The following is a 24,488-nucleotide window of genomic DNA, read 5'->3' as shown; positions in this document are numbered from 1 at the left end:
TATGGTAAATTAAAAGAAATGAAAGAGGAGACTTAATCTTCGAGGTTATTGATTACTAAAAGCCGGCCGGGCTATTTAGCCATCTTTCTCTTCGTGCTTCTACAAGCTGGATGCTAATCCTGAGGAATGACGTTGTCGGAGCGCACGCGAGCACGCTCTCGGAAGGCGGTCGTGGCACAACCAATAACAGCGACACTACCACGCCTAGCCTTTCACTTCTTGGTGAATCTAGCTGGTGGAGCGTCTTTTTAGCGTTCTTCTCTCGCTAATAAGTACCCCAGTGTCAAGTGGAAATACATAGTGGACATTCTTTTTTGTTTCTCCCTATACTTTTTTCCTTCGTTCGTTTTTTTCTCCTTCGTTTTTACCCTTTTAACCCCCGTGGGAATTTGGCAAAAGGAGGAATTATTTTGGAGTTTGACGTGTGTTGTGATCTTTGGCTGCTTCGGTAACATTCAGGTAAGAAATTGTTTAAAGAATTGTCTTAATACTACACGTAAAAGCTGTTAAGGTACTTAAGGAAGTTGGGGTGGGGGGGGGTGCTTTTTGTGAGTGAGAGATGAAGAAAAGAAATCCCCGGAACACCTGGTATTCTTCTCCTTCACAAGATAATCTCTCTTTTTCTTCTGGCAGCGATACTTTTGCATTTAATGTATTGAAGATATTCTTGATTTGAAAATAATTACACGGATGACAATGATAGAGAGAACGGGGGAGAAAGAGAGAAAATACGATTTAAAAGACAGTTTTTTTGTTTAACTTTTGTTTTCATATATGGAATTGTCTGCTGGGTTTCCATAGACTTTATGATCATAATAAAAAATAGATGCTATCATTACAGATCTCTTTCTTTCTCTCTCTCTCTCTCTCTCTCTCTCTCTAACGTAGCACACCCTATGTTTAATGGTCTTCCTTCCATTGAGTTTGGAAGAAGTGAATTTGAAACTCGAAAGCATAAATACTAATTATCATCGATGTATTTTTCATCGATTATCCATTAGATGCAGATGTTTACCACCTAATTGTCTGTTCGCAGAATAGATAAAAAGTGCTTATTTTTATATACTGCTATAAAAAATATTAGGAGTATCAATTTAAGATACATCGGTGGACGCCCAGATAAAATTATATTTCGTCAGGTATCCTAATTTCGCGCGAATTAATCCTGATATTTATCTCCAAAGATTTATTTCTATAATTATTCTCCAAACGTTTAAATTTAATTATCTCTCTCCAAAGAACCTCAGCCCTCAGAATAGTTGAATTACTAAAGATATTTTATAAGATTTGTTCCCAAAATAATGATTTCAATTACCATAAATCGAACAGAATATCTCTTTTTGCAAAAAAATGTCATGGGTCCATGAAACACCTTTTTTCCTTTGACAAAGTAGACAATCACAGACCATCTTGGCCCTCGCGGGTAGCACAGTTGGTAGGATAGCCGTCCTTCTTACACCAGGTAGGAAAGACCTTAATTCGAATCCCCTCGACGACCGGAGGAATTTTTGAGTCTTTTTCGCAACGTGGCCGAGTTAGTCGGTCTCAGGCGAGGGTAGCATAGTTTCTCATATATCAAACAAAAAATTGATTTCAGAACATACAACAATGTATGCGCAGTAACATTACCTTAGTTGCCGATGCTCCTAAAACCCAATAACAACGACAACAGACAGTGATCCTTGAGAAACTACAGCTATAATCTCCAATTACGTGATATCTCGCAAAGAAAACCATGAAAACAATTGCAATTATCTTCGCAATTGGAAAAATCGTTTACTATTCGAACCTTATGGATTCATTTCCAATAAGCCAACCCTTTCATTGTTTTCTTAAATCTGAACATCAGTCTGTTTCTTTTTCACCCAAAAACTCTGATGCAGCTCAGAGTTAATTAAGTTCAATTTATTGGACTATCTTAGCAGTGGACTCCCTTATCGAAATCACACGTTAGCTTTCCAAGAACCTAAGCATCACCCCTCTTCAGTCTATCCAAATAACACCACAATATCTCTGTAAACATCAGCTAGTCACAACAACACGTATTCCATCTTTGTTGAAATTTCCCTCTCCAAAGAAAACAAAGGACAATTTCTACCATTCCTAATATTTGGTTTTGTTCTTGTTGCGAGCACTTCAAAGCTTGCCAGAGGTATTTTGAAAGAGCTCAATCCCACGCTGTTTGAAAGATCGATGACATTTTTACCTTAATTTTACTAAGTCGAGAGTACTCCTATAACAACATTCCATTAGTCGTCTCAGTTTGCTTTTTCCTCTCTGAACTCATTAATACCATCGGAAGATTATTTTTTTAACTCCAAAATTACTTAAATGTTTTCCAATCAGCTCTGAAATTACATTTGACATCTAAAAGGGCTGCGATGAAATTAAACTTAAAAACTGGTTTTCTCTTCTCTTCACTGCATCTGTCCAAATATGCGTTAGCGTTCCTGAAATTCTATGGATTCCACAGCAGATTTTTTACAACCTTTAGAGGATTTTTTTGGTCCATCACATCTACTTTAATTACACGAAGGTGCATCCGATATTTAATTTTCTCTCTCTTATTATTGTTCAAATACGATTGTCCCTTAAACTCCATTTAATATTTTATAATAATAAGATATTTAAGATAGATGGAAGAATTAATAATTCATGATGAATTTTTACATAGGGTGTCCATAAAGTCCTTGTGCACATTAAAAATTAGGTTCCAGGATGAAAAGGATCTGTAAAATTCAATAGAAAGATAGTTAATTCTGGTTTTTAGGGTAATATGTAATCATTAGATTGTTAAGATTCAACATAAAGGTAACCTCCATCAAAGAAAGGACCCAATTATGCGCGTTTTTTCCAGGTCACTTCTCTTGACTATAGGGGATTCTTTTCATGTTCCCAGACTACTTAGCTTCTATCTTCCCTCAAGTTTGGCAAAGATGGCGATTAATCCTGCCACTAAAGTGAATTTTTGTTTTATCCTTAAACATTAAATTGAGAGATGTCCATCTTAGTGACTTTCATGGGCTTTGCTGGTTGGTTGGTTGGTTGTTGTTGTTGGGTTTTAGGAGCATCGACAACTAAGGCCATATTGCTTCGTGTAAATTGCGTGTGTTCTAAGGTCGATTTTCTGTTTGCTGGTCGAAAGACCCAAGTTTTTGGGAGAAAAAAAAAATACCAATGCTACTCGCCTGACACCGACTAAGTTGGCCACGTGTGAAAAAGGCCCATAAAAATTCCTCTCTTCATCGATTGGACTCGAATTGGGTCTTTTCCACCCGGTGTGGAGGATGACGACGATTCCACCAACTGTGCTACCAACAATGAGGGCAGAAACACATTTTTTCCAGAGTCTCTTTCTTTTTCTTTTAGAGACAAAAATTTATTTATTAATTTTCCCTCGATAAAAATTTGGGAAAATATTTTTGTGAATTATTTCATCAACTATCATTTCTCTCTCTCTCTCTCTTTCTCTCTTCTGAATGAAATTTTTGCACGCGCGCCTGTTTGACAGGACTCCAAAATAATCTGCAGTGTGGTAATGACTAAATCTTAAACCATTCTTTATACGTTGCCTAATTAACAGCTTTTATTATGGTTGTTGCCACGATGTTAGACTTAATGGAGAGAATGCGTATTCCAAATGCACTAATTAGCTTAAAATATTCGCAGTTAAGGCATTTTTCAAACGCTTATTTTCCTCTTAGACATCGAATTAAGACCATAAAAGAAAGTAATAAAATGAATCATTTCTATATAATCGCCTAAAATAGCTCGTGAGGTTAGAATGAGGTAGGTGTGGTTCGTACCTTTCGTTGAAGTTGTTGGAAAATCATAATGACGCATTGCAGAGAGAGAGAAGACACCAGGATGCAATTCTTATGAAAAATCTCTCCACATCTGATTACTGCTGGCATTAATGTGGTGGAACATTCGGTCGCAGCTACATCATCAAAGAACTTTGATAAATTAATATCAACTCTCGAGAGCAGGAAGATTCTTCTCAAGAAGACCATTATAAATGTATTTATTCCTCTAGAATTATTAAGTAAATGCCATAAAAGGTAGAATATAAAGAATTGATCGAGTTAAATCTATAAAATCAATTTGCATTTTAATGTAGTTATCGGTCAGGAGTCTATTGGGAATTTTCTTATGGACATCGATCCTAAAATGCCTTCCTATTGACTTAAAGATTCTTGAAAATTTCTAATTCGATAAGACTAAACATTTTTTTGTTTTTACTGTATTATTCCATTTAATACACTGCTCGACAAAATTAACAGAACACGTAGAAGGCAGGGTATAACTCGTGCAGCTGAGGTGAAGAGGGACAAAATTGGGTCCAGTTCTGTTCTCTGATGAGTCCACTTTTAGCCTACAAAAAGATTCTAGACGTTATTTCATCTGGAGTGAACTTTCCTAACCTCCTGTTTACACTGCAAATGAAAATTTCGTGTCTGTCTTAATCGTAACCCCCCTCAGTCTTTTTCGCCCTCAATTTTTACTCCCCCTAGTTAATCTTAAAACAATCCAAGTCATTTTAAAGCAACTTGGCTTCTTTCCGATCGTTCACCACCCTTCCTAACTTCAAAACACCAACAAACTTTAACAGCTTTGCTTGTGATCTGATGCCTGCTTATCACCAAAGCACCAAGGACTATGAAGTGCCAATAGATGGTGTCTGTAATTCCCCGTATCCTTCGGATGGTTTGTCTGTTTTTGTTGGGCGAAAAGCCCGATTTTCCGGAAGACAAAAAAACCATGCAATCCTTACCCGAGGTCAAGCTATGAAAAAGATTCCTTGCGTCATTGACGGGATGGATTCGAACTCCTGGTGTGGAAGAATGGTGATTATAACGACTGTGCCATTGGCGAAGCCAACTACTGATTGAGTGATTGCATTTACTGCATTAATACAACTCAAGAATATCCTATTACTACTCTCAGTGTTCTCTCTGTCTTTCATCCGTCTCTTGATCCAACGAAGGACCTTATCAGTTATCCCAATTTGCACTGGTTTATAAGATAACACGGGGAATCGTATCAAAAGCTCTACTGAGGCCAAGATAAATAATATCAATAATATCCCTGCACTGGATGGAAAAGACCTGAGTTCGAACCCCTACAGTGACACAAGGAATTCTTATGGGTCTTTTTTCACAACGTGGCCAAGTTAGTCGGTCTCAGACAAGCGTAGCATGAAATTTTTTTTCTCTCTTATTTCGATCTATCGTCTAGTGAACGACAAATCGATCGCAGAACACACGCAATTTGCAGATATTATATATGGCCTGAGTTGCTGATGCGCATAAAACTCTACAACAACCAACCAACCTATGCAGATGCAATGGACTATGTTGATTAAGAGGTGATAGTGGATTATAGTGAGTTAGTGGTCAAGCACCACTACACGTATTTGACCAGTAGCTCATAATTGCTGATCCTACCAAGCTCCAACCTTATTTGGCCACAGAACACATACTGTGTATCTTCTTCCTGATGTTCTAAGAGTATCCACTAAACTCGAATCCCTTATTATATACGAGATCTAAGTCTGATGAGAGGAAACCTTTTGAACCCTTCGTCTTTTCACCCAAACCCTTACGTCATTTTCAAAGTTTCTTTTCGTGAAGGTAATCTTCACACTTCCTGGAGTAGTTCATTGGAATCCGATCCTGTCCGGGTGGTAAGTAGTGAGCAGTTGGTTGAAATAGGGTGGAATTCATTCCAAATCTTTGAATGTTTCTTCTTTTTCTTTTGAATAGGCTTAATATGTTTTCCAGATTTCGAGCATAATTCGGCTGAATTCCAAAAAAGCCATAGGACCCATTTTGGCCCTGTTTGGAAGCAATGTATTACGTGCGAACGTGTCCGGGTGGTTCTTCAAGAATCCTTACCTACAAAGAATAGAGATTTCCCTTAAAATTTGCATGCATAACTGACATATAAATCACAGTCCACTTTTTGAATACGTTTTCCTAAAATCCTAACTGATCAATGGATTCATCTGATAATAATTACAATTTGTCGATTCTAACGAACACCTATTTCAGGTAAATTTTAAATCCATTCTTCCAAAGTGACACCAGTTCATATTCTTGCTAGGAGAAACGCAAATTAAAAAAAAGAGAGAGACAGAGAAACAGAGATTTATTTGATTTGCAGAAGGCTAGAATTCTTTCTTAGGAAGATTCAGAAGATTAGATTCTGTCACGCAAACAAAACTTTTGAAGCATTCGAATTTCACGCAACTTTTCCAACTCTCGAGAATTAATTTTAATAAGCAACGGTTCATTTGCAAGTAGGAGTTGGTAGTTCTCTCTGAGAAGCAAATTGGAAGAAGCAATCAAGCGAAGGCGTTGGGAAGAGTAGAATATGAACAATAAAAATCAATAGAAAAGATAAGGACACGTTGATGAAAAACGGAATAAATTTACCACTTCTTATCAAGTTGGGGCTGCTTCTGTATTCACTGGCAATGCGATTTATTGCCGAATATTAACCACCATTTTGCATTGAATATGCAAAATCTTTCTTTTTTTAAAGGTTTAACGAATTGTCTTTGAATAATCACCAAGATTGACTGGAAGGCAGAAGGATAGAGATAAAGAGAGCAGAGATAAATATCTTGAAATTTCTCTTTTCAATGGTGTCTTTGAATACTCCAACGATAAATATTTATATTGATAATCGGCGTCCGGTTTCCCAATTCTGTCGAAATGGTGTCACGAGCACAACAACCGACATCCTATATCGAAGTTCGTTCTGCTGTCATTGCCAATTTTCATCTTAATGGGATTCTCCAGTTGTTCGCCAACTTCCGGTTTTCAAGGGACAAACTGGTTTCTCGAAAGGAGAAATGCCGTCGCTGGGATTGATGTCAATAGAAAAGAGTTTAACCGGGTTGGTAGATTTTTTTCGTCTTAATTAGAATCGTTCTTAAAGACCTCAGAGTGTAGGTTTTAAAATCAAATACACGGGTGCTCAAAAGTTAGGAAGTCAATACAAAACGCAAATACCATTCCACTTGTATAAGGGTTGCGTATTGCAGATGGTTTGGATGCAAGCCATCTGTATCTTACTTGTATTGACGATCTTGTTAAATCGCCTCCCACCATTCCTAGTACACTCCATTGGTTCCTGTGGTCTTCGGTTAAAAGGATATCAGAAGAATTTTTTTGAACAATGTCAAGAAAGCTCCAGGTCCTGTTGGTATTTCTCCACTTGTTTTCGAAACAAGTGGAGATGTACCTGAGCTCCTTAAAAATCCCTCCTATCCAATTATAATCCATTGTACTTAATCCTGCTGTTTCTAAAGTAAGGAGAAATCCATAATCCGACAAATGCTAAACTATCTAGAAAGATTCCCTCTGATCAATGATCGCTAACATGAATTCCATCAGTGTAGATCTATTGGTGATTTACTGGCTTATGTTACCCATCTATCGACAACTCCAATGGAAAACTTTGGTGAAACTCAGGCAGTTGTTGCTCTTGACTTCTCCAATATCCACTACCAGTTCTTCAAATACTGATCTCCAGGCTATTCTCCAATGGGACAAAGATAACTTAATTAAGGCTTTTGATTGTGTTTGGCATAAAGTTCTTCTAAACAAGCTTCCATCTTATGGTTTGCCAACTGCTTTTTGCAATTGGTTATTCAGTTTTCTCTCTGATTGCTCACTGAGGGTGATGGTAGATGGCCCTCTGGCTTCTAACTTCTCCACTAATGTTGGTGTTCCCCAAGGTTGAGTTCTTTTCCCATTCTTTTCCTCTTGTATATTAATGACCTTCTTCCATTGACTGGAAATCCTATCTATAGTTTTGCTGATAATAACACATTGCATTCCACTTTCCATTTTGAAGAACCTTGCCCTGCTCAATCAGCTGGCCCCAAAACCTCTCTAAGGCTTCTAAATTCCATTCAAATGAGGGCAGATAAATTATTTAATGACCCATCTCTAAAAGTGTCTCCACACTCTCTTTCTCATTGATATTCTGTCTCTGCTGCACGACTTTTTTCTAGATACCTTCATGGGTGCTGTTCTTCTGAATTGGCATCTGTAATTTCCCCACTCCCCTCCACCAGATACTGAGTGGCTGCGACTCGTGTCCACAAAACACACGCAATTTAGAGACAATAATAAATGTTGCTGAGACATAACACTTAAGACATATGAGTTCATTTTCAACAAGGGCCGGATCATAATTTAAGGCCATAAACTTCGTTATACGTGCGTGCGTAGTCCATTTTATCCTATCAGATATCCACGCTGGAAACTACTTTCTTATCACTCAGGAGCACGTTCGCTCACCATCATCTGCGATGTTAACACGCGCGTGCATGCGAATATTCTCGTGTTAGTGCGAACGTAGTTTTTAAGTTTACCAACGATAAGTTTTCTGCTGTGTACACAAACTCACTTTCTTAACCATTAAATATTTGTCTTAAGTCCCACCCTTTGATCACGTCAATGAGTTCACACCCAAATGACTTGTGGAAACAAACCATCATTTTTCCTTACAAAACTCTCAGTTGCCATGGCAAAGCTAGTTATTATTGCCGAAGTTTATTTACTAAATCAGCCTCCGGAATATTTGCATTCTCTGAAGGGTTTCTCTAAAATAAAATCGTTTACTGCCATTTATAAGTCAGTTTGGTTTACTAGAATAAATTTAAGACGAGAATCGCATCATAACTACTTAACTTATTGAATAATAAACTTAAATTAAGTAATAAATGCAAAATTATGTTCTGAAATAGAGACACACTGTCCGAACAAAACCCGTGTTACGCACCGCATTAATAAACTCTCGAATACTTACTGTCAATGCCTTCTTGCGTAGCATATTGGTTGTTGTAGTAGGGTTTTAGGAGCATCAGCCACTTAGGCCATATTTCTCCGTGTATATTGTCTGTTCTGATATCGATTTTCCGTTTGCTGGAGGAAAAACCATGCTACTCTCTCTCCTGAGACCGATTAACTCAGCCACGTTGTGGAAAAAGCTCATAAAAATTAAATTCCTCCCATCATCGATGGGACTCGAATTCAGGTCTTTTCCACCCGGTGTGGGGAGCACGGCGATCCTACTAACTGTGATAACTTAAGAGATCGTATTTCATTCGTCTTAAAAAATCTTAAGAGATTGCATCTTAAGATGTATAAAATAAGATCTCTTATGAGATGTACCTCTTTAGAGATCGGCACTTAAGAGATTGAATCTTAAGATATCGTATTCACTACATCTTATGAGATCGTATTTCATACATCTTAAGAGATGGCATCTTAACAGATCATATTTCATTCGTCTTAAGAAATCTTAAGAGACAGAACTAAAAGATCGCATCTTAAGATGTATGAAATACGATCTCTAATGAGACGTACTAAATACTACCTCTTTAGAGATCGGCACTTAAGAGATTGAATCTTAAGATATCGTATTTCCTACATCTTAAGAAATCGTATTTCATACATCTTATGGGATCGTATCTTAAGAGATCGTGTTTCATACGTCTTAAGAAATCTTAAGAGATCGCATCTTAAGATGAATAAAATACGATCACTTATGAGATGTACGGAATACTACCTCTTAAGAGATTGACACTTAAGCTTTTTATGTTTAGAGATCTTAAGAGATCGCACCTTAAGAGACCGTATTTCATTCGTCTTACGAAATCTTGAGAGATCAGAACTAAAAGATCCCATCTTAAGATGTATGCAAATACGATCTCTCATGAGATGTACGGAATACTACCTTTTAGAGATCGACACTTAATAGATCAAATCTTAAGAGATCATATTTCGTATATCTTTAGAGATATTAAAAGCTCGACACTTAACAGATCATATTCATTCGTCTTAAGAAATCTTAAGAGATCGCATCCTAAAATGTATGAAACATGATCTCTTATGGAATACGGAATGCCACCTCTCTTTAGAGATCGAATCTCAAGATATTGTATTTCGTACATCTTAAAAGACCTTAAGAGATCGTATTTCATAGATCTTAAGAAAGCTTAAGAGATCGGAACTAAGAATTCGCATCTTAAGATGTATGAAATATGCTCTCTTATGAGACATACGGAATACTACTTCTCTTTAGAGATCGGCACTTAAGAGATTGAATCTTAAGATATAGTATTTCCTAAATCTTAAGAGATCGACACTTATGAGATCACATCTTCAGAGATCGTATTTCGTATATCTTTAGAGATATTAAGAGATCGACACTTAACAGATCATATTCATTTGTCTTAAGAAATCTAAAGAGATCGCATCCTAAAATGTATGAAACATGATCTCTTATGAGACATACGGAATGCCACCTCTCTTTAGAGATCGACACTTAAGAGATCGAATCTCAAGATATCGTATTTCGTACATCTTAAGAGACCTTAAGAGTTCGCATCTTAAGATGTATGAAATATGATCTCTCATGAGACATACGGAGTACTACCTCTCTTAGAGATCGGCACTTAAGAGATTGAATCTTAAGATAACCTACATCTTAAGATAACCTAAGTATTTCCTACATCTTAAGAGATCGACACTTAACAGATCGTATTCATTCGTCTTAAGAAATCTTAAGAGATCGCATCCCAAAATGTATGAAACATGATCTCTTATGGAATACGGAATGCCACCACTCTTTAGAGATCGACACTGAAGAGTTCAAATCTCAAGATATCGTATTTCGTACATCTTAAGAGATCTTAAGAGATCGTATTTCATATTCTCTTAAGTTCAGATCTCTTAAGAAAGCTTAAGAGATCTGAACTAAGAGTTCGCATCTTAAGATGTATGAAATATGATCTCTTATGGGACATACGGAATACTACCTCTCTTAGAGATCGGCACTTAAGAGATTGAATCTTAAGATATAGTATTTCCTACATCTTAAGAGATCGTATTCCATACATCTTATGAGATCAAATCTTAAGAGATCGTATTTCGTATATCTTAAGAGATATTAAGAGATACACTTAACAGATCATATTCATTCGTCTTAAGAAATCTTAAGAAATCGCATCTTAAAATGTATGAAACATGATCTCTTATGGAATACGGAATGCCACCTCTCTTTAGAGATCGACACTTAAGAGATCGTATTTCATACATCTTTAGAGATATTAAGAGATCGTTTTTCATACATCTTAAGAAAGCTTAAGAGATCGGAACTAAAAAGTTCGGATTTAAAAACGGCAGCAATTCTTCTTTTTAAAAACATACTCGCATGATTACTTAGTATTGTGTCTATAAGAAAAAAGAAAAAAAGTAAATCTTTGAATGGATTTTCAGATGCAACCGAGCACAGTGGCAATTAAGAGAAGTGAAAATACTCCGATATTTTTCTCACCCGAATGCACTTATATTTATGGATCGAAACCAGTTTCTTTCTTCGAAACAATATTTCTTAAATTAGAAATATCAGTGGAGAATGAAAAGAAAAAAAGGAAAGAAGGATAAACGAACTTGTTAAGAGATATTTCTTTGTCAATACAGAGATTCGACTTGCAAGACTTTTCTTAAGAAATAAAGCCAATTGAAAAGAGCTCGGCTGTGTGCGGTACAATTTTAAGACATCGAAAGATTCAACCAACTGTCTGATGATCAAAAACGTCTTCAGATAGAAGGATCATTGCAAATGAGTCGGTTTCAGCACCTAGCAATAGCCTTTTCTGAGTTCGCATTATGTGGGATGAAAAACTCCAGTTTACGAGAGCCAAAACCATGGTATCCTCGCCTGAGACCGACTAACTTGGCCATTAAGAAAAATGGCCAATAAAAATTCCACTCGTCATCAACGAAACCCAAACTCAGGTCTTTTCCACCCAATATAGGGAGGACGGTGATCCTATCAACTGTGCTACCCAAGAGGGCTGAACGGTTACGTGGACTTTTATTGTGCGCTCCACAATTTTTGATGATGAGTGTACCCTTATATAGATATTAGTTCAATGGAGTCATTCCAGCAGATGGTATTTTTCCTCAGACACATTAATTGAGTTCGTTCATTTATACTTCCATTAAAATTTCTATTTTTACCAGAAAAATGGACGCTATTTTTAAGAAGCTATTGTGGTACAAGGTACTCGTGAAGAAAAGCGGTTAATGGAATTCTAATGATTCCTTCTATAAGACAAAATAGAACAGAAAAGAAAGCAGAAGCATCGCGTAGTGGTTACCATGGCAGCCAGCTTCATTCTTTAATGGCGATCTATTCATTTACAGTCATCAAAGAGACAAATGATGGTGATAATAATAAATTCTGTTTATTCCGACTAGAGAGAGCAATAAATAATATTTAAGGAAGGAAATTCGTCAAGAACCTCTGCTGGCCCTCTTGACGGAACAATGGAGAAAAAATCATAAAGCAGACGCCTAAAAAATCGTCTGGTATTGATAAACAACCACATATTTGGATTATTTTGACCAATTTAAAGTACTTGGTGCAATCGAAAAGCTCAAACGAATTACGATTATGTGCTCTCCAATATGTCCATTAGCATCCGTACTCCTCATTGCACCTTTCAAAGATTCAATGTACCAAGTTCCAGGAGGTTTTGTTAATAGAAAAACTTCAACTAAATACCAGTGAGACAAACTACACTTGTTCAATAGTAAATTTTTAAACTTGAAGGACAACCATCACCAGTTGTTGTTGTTGTTGTTGATGTTGGTTTTAGGAGCATCATCAACTAAGGTCATATTGCTCTATGCATACTGTCTGCAAATTGCGTGTTCTGAAGTTGGTTTTCTGGATGAAAAACCAGAAAACTCGGGTTTTTCATCCAGTTCTAATCATCGGTGTTCTAACTGTCCTGTGTACAATGAATTAAACAACTGGATGAGCAATTAAAAAAGAATATTGCTACTTTGGGTGGAGGGTGGAGGTTGTGTTGTGTGTATGCTCCTATTTCCCTCGAATTCATTGACTATTTTATCTTATATAAAGACAAAAATACGAGTTTCTAAACCATTGCTGAGCACATCCATCTTCTCAGCGCACCCCATCGAGTCATATTGTTTTCTTAACCACCTCCTACGCGTTGTAATTCTCCCGAAAAATACTCCTTCGCTTATAAATAGGTGTCATTATATAGCTGGAACAATAGAAGCACGCGTAACACCTGCTTTGGACCCATGTGGGCTGCAAAGGAGATTTTGAAAAGAGCAGTGGGGTAATCCTTGCAAGCGGTCTGTTCTCGTGTTTTCTGAGGAAGTCCTTAAATGATAGATGGCCGTGGGTCAGATGTTCCGTAGGCGCAAGCGGCCATAAATCAACGTCACCGACAGGTCACGCTTTGCCACAACCTCCCCAGTGTGTATGCACCGTTGAAAATGTGGAGTATCTCTTTTCGCTTGGTATTCAGCTATTCAGAGGACTTTAATTTTCAGTTGATCGTTCAGAATTTAATGTTAAAGTGCGTGAGTGGTGATTCACTGTTCCACTTCATGGAAATGAAGGCGTTACAGGCGTTGGAATGGGACATTTAGCGAGTCTTTCATCCCGATCTGGTAAGCATGTGGGCGGGACCATTTTCATGGTATTTAAACTATCTTTTTGATGAATTCTAAGAGAAAGAGCGCAAGAGAAAATTTTAATAAATTATTCAACTCAATTTTTCGAAATCTCTTGTCCAAAAATAAAATAGCAGACCAATAGAAATCGTATATACACTGCCTGGCCAGTTTATTAGGTTTGTGGAGTTATGAAATATTTACAACGATCTGCACCAAAATAATTCGCTTGCCAAAAAAAATTAGAAACCTTTATTGATTATCTGGTAGAACCACATTTTGTTCAGATTACAGTCAGTGCATGGATTTCTCTCATGGCTCAGGGATTCTCCAGATCTGAACCTGGATTCTCCAGGTCCAGGTTCAAATCTGAATAATCAGTGGACAGTGTAGATGTTGGAAATCTTGGAAAAGGTGAGATACAATTTTTTTCACGGTGGATAGTTGTGTTGTCGTCTTTAAAGAATCCATCGCATTCCTGGTAAAAATGAAACATTGAAGGTGAAGTTGGCCCAGCACGACAGAAAGATATTCATTGGAGGCAACACAATCTCCAAACGCTATGAACGGACCCATTCCTTGCAAAAACAGCATACCCCATGCCATAACACCATCTGCAGCCGCTTGAGTGGTGGACACAAGAGAGTTCTGAGATTCACAGTACACTTTCACCCTAATATTGATGCAAAGAAGTGTAAATCGAGACCCCTCAGACCACATAGTCTTTTTCCACCCTTCCAGTCCAGTCTAACCGTGGACAGCACCTCTCTAGTCGAATCTTTCATTTTTTTTCTAGAAAGAAATGGCTTCCTTATAGGGACACGACTGCCTCATCCCAGATTCTTCAATTCCCATTGCACAGTTAGGTTGGAAATGAGTCTTTCCTTGGCTACTTTGATTTTTTCAGTCATTTGGTGCACCTGAATCTTCTGACGCACAGTTTAATTTTAATTCTTGCAGTCTCGTTCTTTCTCTTCCTTTTAGAGCTAATTCTCTTTTCGTCTTCCACTCATTGCACAGTACTTTTCATAAGAGTCACGGAAGTATAATTTTGTCTTTCAGATTAAAGAGCTTAAAATGATTCGTATTCATCATCTTAAAAAGATGGTGTTCAGTATTTTCTCCTACGATTAAACAAATACCATCAAACAGCAAAGCAATGCATTATCAAATTGCGAACCTGAGCGAAACTTTTACTTGACAACGAATGAGGTCTCCTTAGTTACCATAAACCACTTTAAAATACTCTCTGAGGATACTAAGACAGACCAGGAATACCATCTCCCTCTACGACAATTAATGGAATGTTAGTTCGCCCAACTTTTAATGAGTAACTGCATTCCCTCATAAACAAATCCAAACGAATCTCCAAGTCGTTTACACGTGACAAAGTGTTACCAGGAGGGGAGAGACCCTTGTGTAATTTAACTTTGTTGAATGTCGGATCTAGCTTCCGGTATGGTTTGCCATGGAATTCTTGGAGATATAACTGCATCCCTGTAACTCCGGGTGGAATTTGCCATTTCACGAAAGTTAATTTGCTTTTGTTTTCTACGAATGCGATGCTTTCATTTCTACTCAATGTACACTGGTGGACAAATGTTAAAGAAGACCGTCCAGTTTGTAGGTAAATCTAACCGAAATTGGGGACAAAGTAAGATGTAAATACAATGTTTAAGCTCTTTATGTAGATGGTAGGAGTTTCTTCAATAAATCGATTGAATTGGAGCTGCTGGTAAAGTCGACGAATGCTGATAGAGTTAACTGAGACATGGGGTCATTCTGATATACAGATGAGTTTCACTGTGGGAAGTACACTGCACATACGAAGGACAGGGTGGAACAGAGGAGGGGGAATGTTCTTATAAAAAGCTGACTGAATGAGATAAAATCTCACCCTGATTCAGAACGAATTCAGGAGATCATAATTTTCTACAAGATAGTGGTAATGTGGTAAAAAAAAAAGTCATGACGGCGAATAATATCACGATTATGGTAGAAGGACCATTAAGAGCGACTAACCATCGTCCTGAAGTGAACAATATCAAATCAGTTTTCGGTATTTAAGGTGACTGCTGTGGACTATGGTGATTCTTGGAGTTAGTCACTTGGAATGAAATATGCTGGAGGGAATGATGAAGTATGGGTTACTTTCAATACGATCATCATCAGAGCCACTAGTCGTTCTTACAATTAAGGAGGTCCCACACAAGAAGGATTCTAAGATGGATAAAAAGGGACTTAAGAGAGTTTTAATAGAAGAAACAGGGACGTGGTGCTCAAACACAAAATGGAAAGTATTATCCAAGAATAGTGAGAAGGGATTTTAACAGATAAGACATCTGCTCATTGGAAAAGGAAAGTCGCAGATTATCCAGCAGATGTTACAGATGAGCAGAAGAGCCACTTTGCATCGATCTTAACAGGAATCGGGATGGGTGACATTTTGCTAATATATCTAAGCAATGATCGATATTACAGAGGATAGTCAAACAGAAAAAATGTTGAGCTTAAAAGTGTGCAGGATCCACGTACATATGGCACTTGCCCGGTCATATCGAAAAGACTCTACCAAGGAATGTGCCAGACGACCTTTATAATTAATCATAAAATTATTGTTGGATTCGCAGGCAATGCCTTTAGATTGGAGAGGTGCCAACTTCCTGCCAGTACATAAAGAAGAGACAAAGAAACAGATAGGTCTACTATAGGTCGATGACTTTAACCTCCGTGGCAGTGAAGGAGAGGGAATCTCTGGTCAAGGGTTGAATATCGCAATATCATTCTGAGAAATATACTATACTAGATGGATCACAGCACAACTTTTCAAAAGAGAAATCTTGCTTTATCAATCGAAGCTGTTTGGAAGTGGTTGCACAGGGACATGGTCCACATGGGAAGTTGCTGATGAGCTGGAATCTAGAAAGGTGTCCAGTCGTATCAGTACCTTTCATCTAAGGAGAAGAATGTTATAGTTTCGTTATACAAATCAATGGTGTGACCACATCTGTAATACGGCGTTCAGGTTTGGAGGTCTCATGTAAAGAAAAACATTGAGTTAGTTGAAACAGTCCAAAAAAGGAGCGACTTGTCTAGTGCAATTAACAAAGAGGGATCCATATGAGGAAGGATTACAAAGGTGTGAGTGAGTTTAGAAAAAACCGTAGGGGATTTGGTCAACGGGTTTTCGACCACTGGAATAAACCATCCTCCTGGGTGTTGACGTTGATGACAGCCTGGCAAGGTTTTAAGAGGCAGCTTGCACACCTCTTGGCGGTGGGAAATTGGATATAAGCTGTATAAAAAATATGACACGAGAAATATAGGTTATATTAAAAAAAACTTCGATAAAACTTTCTTTGCATCTTTTCATTTTTCATGCACTCAGTTGAGCCAAATAATTAGAAACCTTTATTCAATATTTAGTGCGGCCACTCTTGCTCAAATAGCCGTGATCCAACTAATTGTATTAGGGAATTCAGCTCCAGATTTGACCAGTCTTTCATCGGAATATTTGTCAGCTGCTGTATTGTGGTCGGTAGAGAACTGCAAATCCGAACTACCTTTTCAACATATCCCAGACATTCTCAACTGGATTCAAATCTATAGAATTAAGCAGGCAGGATTGATGTTGGAAATCTTGGGAATGTTCCTCGAACCATTCGGATACAATTTTTGCAAGGTGGATAGTTGCGTTGTTGCCTTGAAAGAATCCAACCAAATCCGGTTGAAAAAAATTGGATTGAAACAATACTGGATTTCCTTGATTCACTTCTTAGAAATCGTAAACTATCCGTAATAATTGATTGTACTTCACCAACTCCGTTTACCTTTTCTAAAAGGTAAACGGAGTTCCTCAAGGCTCATCCTTGGGTCCGCTATTCTTTATTGTTTTCATTAATGAACTGTCAACCTTAATTTAGTCCGTTAATGTTGAATGGCAACTCTATGCAGGCGATATTATACTTTCCAAAGATTTATTCTTCAACTGACAGCGATGAACTCCAACCCTGTCTTGATTTCCTCTCACTCTGACTCAATACAAAGAACTTGTTTCTAAACCCATTAAAATGCAAATTATGTCGCTTTCGCTCGAATTGTGCAGTTAGACCTTTACTGATTATTATATTGGAGACTCTAAATGCAAGTACTGATACATTCAAGGACTTAGGTGTCCTCTTTTGATCTCTCCATCATCCCTCTTCCCATGTAAATAAATAAATAAATTTCCTTTTAGAGCTGCATTCTACTTTGGTCTTCCACTCAGTGTACCATTGAGATGGTTGCTTTCGACTCACCACTGATTTTCTTTGTTGTCTCAATTGTCCCTGTCACTAAACGTACTCCAACCAACATTTCTGAAAATCAGAACCAAGGAACTACTGATCATACCCATTATTAACCTGTTTACTCCTATTGACTCTAATTTTTTGGCCAGTGAGTGCAATACAAAGGATTGATACCAATGACAGAGATTAAATTGAACGTAAAATCTCCAGTAGACGTAAAGTTCCTGGATCACATTTTATTTACACTACAAAAACCAAACAAAGATGGAATGATCAGAGTAGAGGAGCACTTTCCAACCATCTCAAGTTCCTTTCCCATCGCACAACGCATTGTTTGCTAATTAATCATGTTTACCATACTGCCAGAGTTTAGTCAAGTCTTTGAAATTGTTTGTTTTGTGCAGAATATTAATAACCTTCCACCGAGTCACTTTTGAAAAGCCTTTTAATTACACATCTCTTCAGTGCGAACAATATTTCCAACCAAGCACCTCCCTTAATTAAAGGAAGCTTACCGTCCGCACGTTGAGTGATGGTTCATTTAAAACGAATTACCACACCCTCATCAATACGTTGTTTACTCTTTGGGGACATTTAATGAGCAAGCACTCACTTTAAGAAAAGCTAATTTTTTTATCTCTCTCTCTCTCTCTCTATCCCTCTCTCTCTCTATCCCTCTCTCTCTTAAAGCCAACTGTACAAGGAGCTTCGATGTACCATAGAAGCTCTAAAGTTTCCTTTAGGAAGTCTTCCATAATGTTTATACGAGGACAGGATCAGTTTGTGTGATGTCCATGCTTCTAATGAGAGAGAGAGAGAGAGAGTGATCCGTGTTTGAACGTTATGATGAGAACTTTCCAACCAGATTAAAGGGTGTTCCCTGTTCTGTTTGCTTCGGTGCGTGTTGAGGCCATTAGTTGCGCTGAATCATGCAACCAAATAGAGTTAACCACGTTATGGCATTATGAGGCGTGATGACAGGAGGATTTAATACCACACTACGCGACCAAAAGTATTCGGACACAAAAGGGTACTTGCAAAAGACATTCTTAATCCAAAATGTAATACTTGGTACGCTCATCGTTGTTCGCGGGATAGTTGAATCCTCTTGGATGTACACTTCTGCCTAAAAGTTTGAAATCGCATTCCATTTTTCTTAATTTTGAATTTTTTTTATTAAAATAGGACCAGTCTGTTTACCAATTTTTGTTAAAAAAATTAAAAAAAAAAACAAACAAACAATATTTAAGAAATATTTAAAAAATTACTAGAATATTCCAGAAAGGTGTAGAAGACTCCTGAATGTGGTGAAACGTAGTAGAAGGTTCTTGAGCGTTGTAGATGATTGTGGAAAATTCTAGAAAGTGGTGGTATTGTTTCAATATTATAGAAGATTGCAGATGATTCCAGAGTGGTTTGTAATTGAGGAGTCAAAGCTGTAACTTGTAAAATCGAACACCCATCATTCAGAAAGAGTGTTTGGTGTAAGTTTTGTGTGTTTCGTCACAAACATGGCAAGAAATAAGGAACTGGGTGTTGAAAAACGAATTGCGTGTGTTCTGAGGTCGATTTTCTGTTTGCTAAGTGAAAAACCTGATTTTCCGGGAGAAAAAGCCATGCTACCCTCGTTTGAGACTGACTAGCTCAAGCCACGTTGTGAAAAAGGCACATAAATATTCCCCACGTCATCGATGGGGACTCGAACTGAGGTCTTTTCCGCCCTGTGTGGGGGTGGACGATGTTATATCAACTGTGCTACCCATGACAGCTATGTATGTATTCTATGATAGGGTGGCTCCTGGAACATTAGTTTAACTCCACCAAATCATTCTGTATAAACACAGGTCACTGTAAAGAGCGGTTGTAGTGTTGGTGGGTCTGCGTTAGTACAGTGTGTCCACAAGGGCCTGGCCGCTCTTCTCCGAGATGGATGCATTCATGCTGGCCATCAAAGAACAGGTAATCGACCCCAGGAATCACAGAAAAAAAAAGATCTCAGAGTGATAGACAATACAGGTCGACGATGTCATCGGCCCCAAAAACAATCCAGCACATCATTGCAGGATGCGGGGTGATCATCCAGACGAAGTACACTCACAGACACAGTCCAGGATAACACGTCAGATGCTAGGGAAGGAACAGCAGTTGATAAAAGAAAGGATACTGTATTACAAGTACGAACCCCGGACCCCTAATCAGAAATTATACTGATACCGCGTCATAATAACGTACAAGATGATTCTCACCAACAAGAAGGAAATGACCACTACCTGATCTATATAGCCGTCTCCAACATCAGACACCCCCAGAAAAATCTACGAGGAAAAGATGAGGAAGTTCAGATCTAAAATGAGAAGTCAAAGAAATGTGGCATAACTAATGAATCCCGATCACCACGTCAACTCACCGGTATGGTGCCAAAGAGCCTTCATGAGAACCCAGCAGCAATAGGCCTCCAGAGAAAACTTACGTGGAACTCCAAGAAGACTCGGTCCTGAACATCTGTAGGATAATAAGAGAGTTCCTCGACCAACAATAATAATAATAGTAATTGCAACGACCAACAGACCCATGAACTTGGTACCAGTACCAATCATGGGGGTGGAAAAGTCCCATAAAATTAGAAAAATTTTATAATAATAATAATAAAACAGAACATTCATCCGATTGCAGTACCACAAGGTAATGTTCCAATTCTCCTCTAAACTTAGTCAAACTCACTGCCTCCACCACGTTGGTGGAAACTTATTCTAGAATTTAACAACCCATTGGCGAATTCATGAGACGCAATCTTCTGTTATTCTCTGAGATTTGATAATTGTACCCCTGGTTCGTGTTTAACCCACAAGGAAGAACAAACCTTCCTCGTTCATTTTACTGAATCCCTACAGTTCCTGATGCGCGTCAATTAGATCACAATATAGACATCATGAACAAAAATACAGAAGCGCGTCTACTCAATTCTCAACTTTCCCTCCCTCTAAAAGCAATCAAATAAAGATGGAGTCCATTTCAGCAGTGCTGAAACAATGTAAGAAGTGCATAATTGCTTAAAACGTCCAGGTAGATCTTAGATTAATGTATTCAGGCACTGCCACCAATGTCCAAGACCAAGTCCGAACGAGATAAAACAGCCCAACGTTATCAGACTGCTTCCACAAAAAACTTTATGGTCAAGATGACACTGTCCGACCAGAAGCGCTCTCCTTGAATTAAAGTCTATGGAACTCCTTTCGGATGGTTGACCTATTGACTATTGTGTCTTCTTGGGACTGTTCCTTGATGTTTTCCGCAGAAAACATACGTGAAACAGGAATTATGGTTCTTCAAACAATTTCCATCAGTTTGTTACTCCATCCAGACTTGTTTTTCATTGAGATATCATATATGGTCTTCATCTTTGATTAACATCAGCCTCAATGAATTTTAGAAAGCTCAGGAGTGTTTCAGTTTCCCCCACAGAAAGATTACTATGTGGCATCCAACCACCATCCACGATAAAAGCCTATAACTGCCGACCCACGACCCACAGTTTCTTCTAACAGACCTCATGGATCTGTCTGTACATACGGCAGACCCACAAGTTCTATATCAGTAGGGATTCGTGCTGGTGGTGTCCGAATACTTTTAGTCATATTGTGTGTACTGTGTTACCAAAAATATTGGTAGCACTTTTGCAAATACCGTTAGATTTCCAAGAGTCTGCACCGATACATGTGTCACCTCCTATTGCCACTGCGCAATCACCAACACTCCTAGTAACCTCACTGATCGTGCTTTCATTCGACATTTAAACATTCGTAATGACACCGATGACTCCTTCTTATTGATCATATTCACGCATCAACTCTTAAATTCCTTTCCATACAATTAAAATCTCATCGCCTTTGGTACAACAGCAAACATCGTATTAATGGAATATTAATAAAAGCTTTTCCACTCTTCAATGGAGCATCTTTCGCGAACACCATCTTCCTCGCAATCACACAGGCCAGTACTTCCAAACAGAAAGATGTAAGAACTTTTTTTTTTCCATCTTTCATCCTCAACAAATACAATCATAGAGACATCTCTGTAAAGCTTCTCTTGAAGAATGTTAACAATGTTTGTTCCTTGATAATATCTCCAAAGAAGCACTATTAATGCACCCGCCTAGACTTCTTCCTTCTTTCTTGCAAAAGAAATTTGTTTTGTGCTCTTTGGCCAATAGAAAAGAGCCATTTCTATCCATGGCTTTTATCACAAACATACTCTTCAGTATGAAATTAAAAAGATAACCAAGTCTCCTTCTCCTTTGATCTTCAGCCTCCATTTTACTATACATCCGAACGTTTGCATCTCTTCGTACTCTCAAATAGAATCTTCTTTTTGTCACGTTGGGGTTGCATTCAAAATCGATTGCATTTTTTATTCTTATGCCAGATATGGCCTCCCTTAGATTTTCTTAATAAAAACTGAAAATTGCACGCATTTTTTTTTCCTGGTACTGTATAGAATAATAATAGTTGTTGAAGGATATTATGATTGCAGGAGGGAGGATTCTTTTGATCTCTCTTTATCAGCAAGCGAGAAGTAGAGAACGAAAATATGTAAATATGAAAATTATTTTATCTCTCTATCTTGGGAACTCCTCTGATCCTTTGTGGCCATCCAGGAGTTTAAACAAAAATTTAGTTTTGAAGAAAAATACATAACCAAACTGTCATGATAAAAAAAAAAGATGGTGGTCGTTTTATCCAGAAGAAAATCAGACTTTCTAAGTAAAGAGAATCCTCCAATATATACTGCATTGCCAAAAGTTAGCGGACACCTGCATGCCCAATTCCATTTCTTTTTTCCCAAAGACCCAGAGTTCTCCGGATACTTTTAGCAGTGTACTTATACAAACGTTTCCCCTCTCCTTCCTTCTAACTGCTGCTAAAATCTTTTTATCTTTATTGAACTAAGCTCTTTTAAAAATAAAAAAAATCGTTTCCTTTAAGAAATCTTTTTTGGAAAAAGACAAAGATAAGCTGAGAGTGAAACAAGTCCCAGCTGTTGGTGACAGTTAATACTGTAAAGTCTCTATGTCACATTCGGAGAGAGAGAGAGAGAAAGGGGAGGTGGTAATCGACAGCCTTCATCTATAGGTTCCTTAGCAACGGTCTAATATTGCAAACTGCGCGTCCCACAACGGCTTTGTCACATAGCTATACCCCCACCCCTCCCCTCCCCAGCCCAAGGGCAAAGACAGCATATCAAGTGACTTCAATGTAAGAACGAAAAGGTAAGATGTTTGTATTCGAGGGGATTTGCCTCCAAGTGATCTGTTGCTATGGTTACAATGATGAAATAGCAGGATGCACAAAACACAACATTCAACCTCTGGCTCTTTTATTACATTTGATTCGTCCTTTATGTATATTTATTTTTATCTTTTTTCTCCAATATTCCTTACCTCCCCCCTAATCAAAATGAATCTGTCCCAGAGGCAAATGAGGGCGTTACCACATTCCCATATCTACTTAACAATACCCTCATCCTGTACTTACCACACCCAAGCGCTAATGTCCTCAACCTATATATTTCTCCAGTCGATTGCCTTTAGGCAATTAGCGTGGAAAGAAAATGGACTTACTTTCCATCAACCCCCCTCCCCCACAACTCAAATGTCTCGGGATGTAAAAGGCGACATTTTGGTGTTCAATATATTGATCAAGTTGGATAAAGTTAATGTGACAATCCAGGAAAAATCCTTCATTGGTAACCCCCTCGAATGCATAATTCATGACCAAAAAATAATCGATTCAACTTGAAGTAAAAGAGAAATATTTTATTACGTTCCAAGGCTCCATTCCAGTTGAAAAATTTCCATTTCGCAGAACACATCTCTTCTTGTTAAACAAGGCAATTAAGGTTAAATCGTAGATGGAAAAATCCGAAGGCAATGAACAGAGAAAATGCGAATGATTTATTCCTTTTCGTCAACGGCAGAAATGTGTAATCTCCAAGAGACCAATTACACCACTGAATTGAATCCGTGTTTACCCACAAAAACGCTAATGAGGTCTTTTTTGTTGACATCTTTTTTTAATCATTCCAGCAACCCTTTTACTGCTGTGGTTTATTTGGAATAAAGAGGCGCGATAATCACTTCACACAAGAGGACTTTTAGAAAGCAAAAGTGGCATCATTAATGGACTTTCTACAATGATTGAGTTCTGTAGACAAAGAATGTAAATTTTTATTTCAAAGCCGCAAAGTCATCTTTATTAAAATGTTGCGTTCACTATAATTCATTATATTTCTACCTTCTTCTTTCAATTAAAACTTCATTTCACACTCTGAGAGCGCATCACCAGAATAGAATACGTGAACCGCTATACATTTAAAATTCTGAGACATCTCCAGGACAGCTGTTTCAAAGCTTACTGGTTTCTCAGTAGCTGGTTGCGGTCTCCATTATTAAACAAACACAAAGATGATATTATCAACTTAGGCAGAACTGTGGATAACGGATAACACGACTTGGGCTTATGTTCAACGGAAGTTGAACATAAGCCCAAGTCTTGGCGCCAAAGACTCTGTACTCGGTCTTCAGCACAACGTCTTTTGGTTATCAAAGTATAAAGCAGTAAACGCGTACTAAATGCCCCTGAATTCCTGTAGTTTCTTTTTGGAAACGTTGTTTATCTCT

At 37.9% G+C, this 24,488-nt stretch overlaps 1 protein-coding gene across 3 annotated transcripts in view; it reads left to right on the top strand.

Annotated features, from left to right (window-relative positions):
• The first annotated feature begins 227 nt into the window (after positions 1 to 227).
• The window catches only part of LOC150077908 (fibroblast growth factor receptor-like 1), a 109,851-nt gene continuing 85,590 nt past the window's right edge, over positions 228 to 24,488 (top strand). For all 3 annotated transcript variants that reach the window (XM_090384719.1, XM_090384718.1, XM_090384717.1), the window contains exon 1: positions 228 to 459. The gene's annotated coding sequence lies outside the window, so the exon portion shown is untranslated. The remainder of the gene's footprint in view (positions 460 to 24,488) is intronic.

The sequence above is a fragment of the Mastigoproctus giganteus genome, chromosome 11 (assembly GCF_048544385.1).
Source record: "Mastigoproctus giganteus isolate SK-2022 chromosome 11, ASM4854438v1, whole genome shotgun sequence".
Lineage (NCBI taxonomy): Eukaryota > Metazoa > Arthropoda > Arachnida > Uropygi > Thelyphonidae > Mastigoproctus > Mastigoproctus giganteus.
This window is presented reverse-complemented; position numbering and strand designations above follow the sequence as displayed.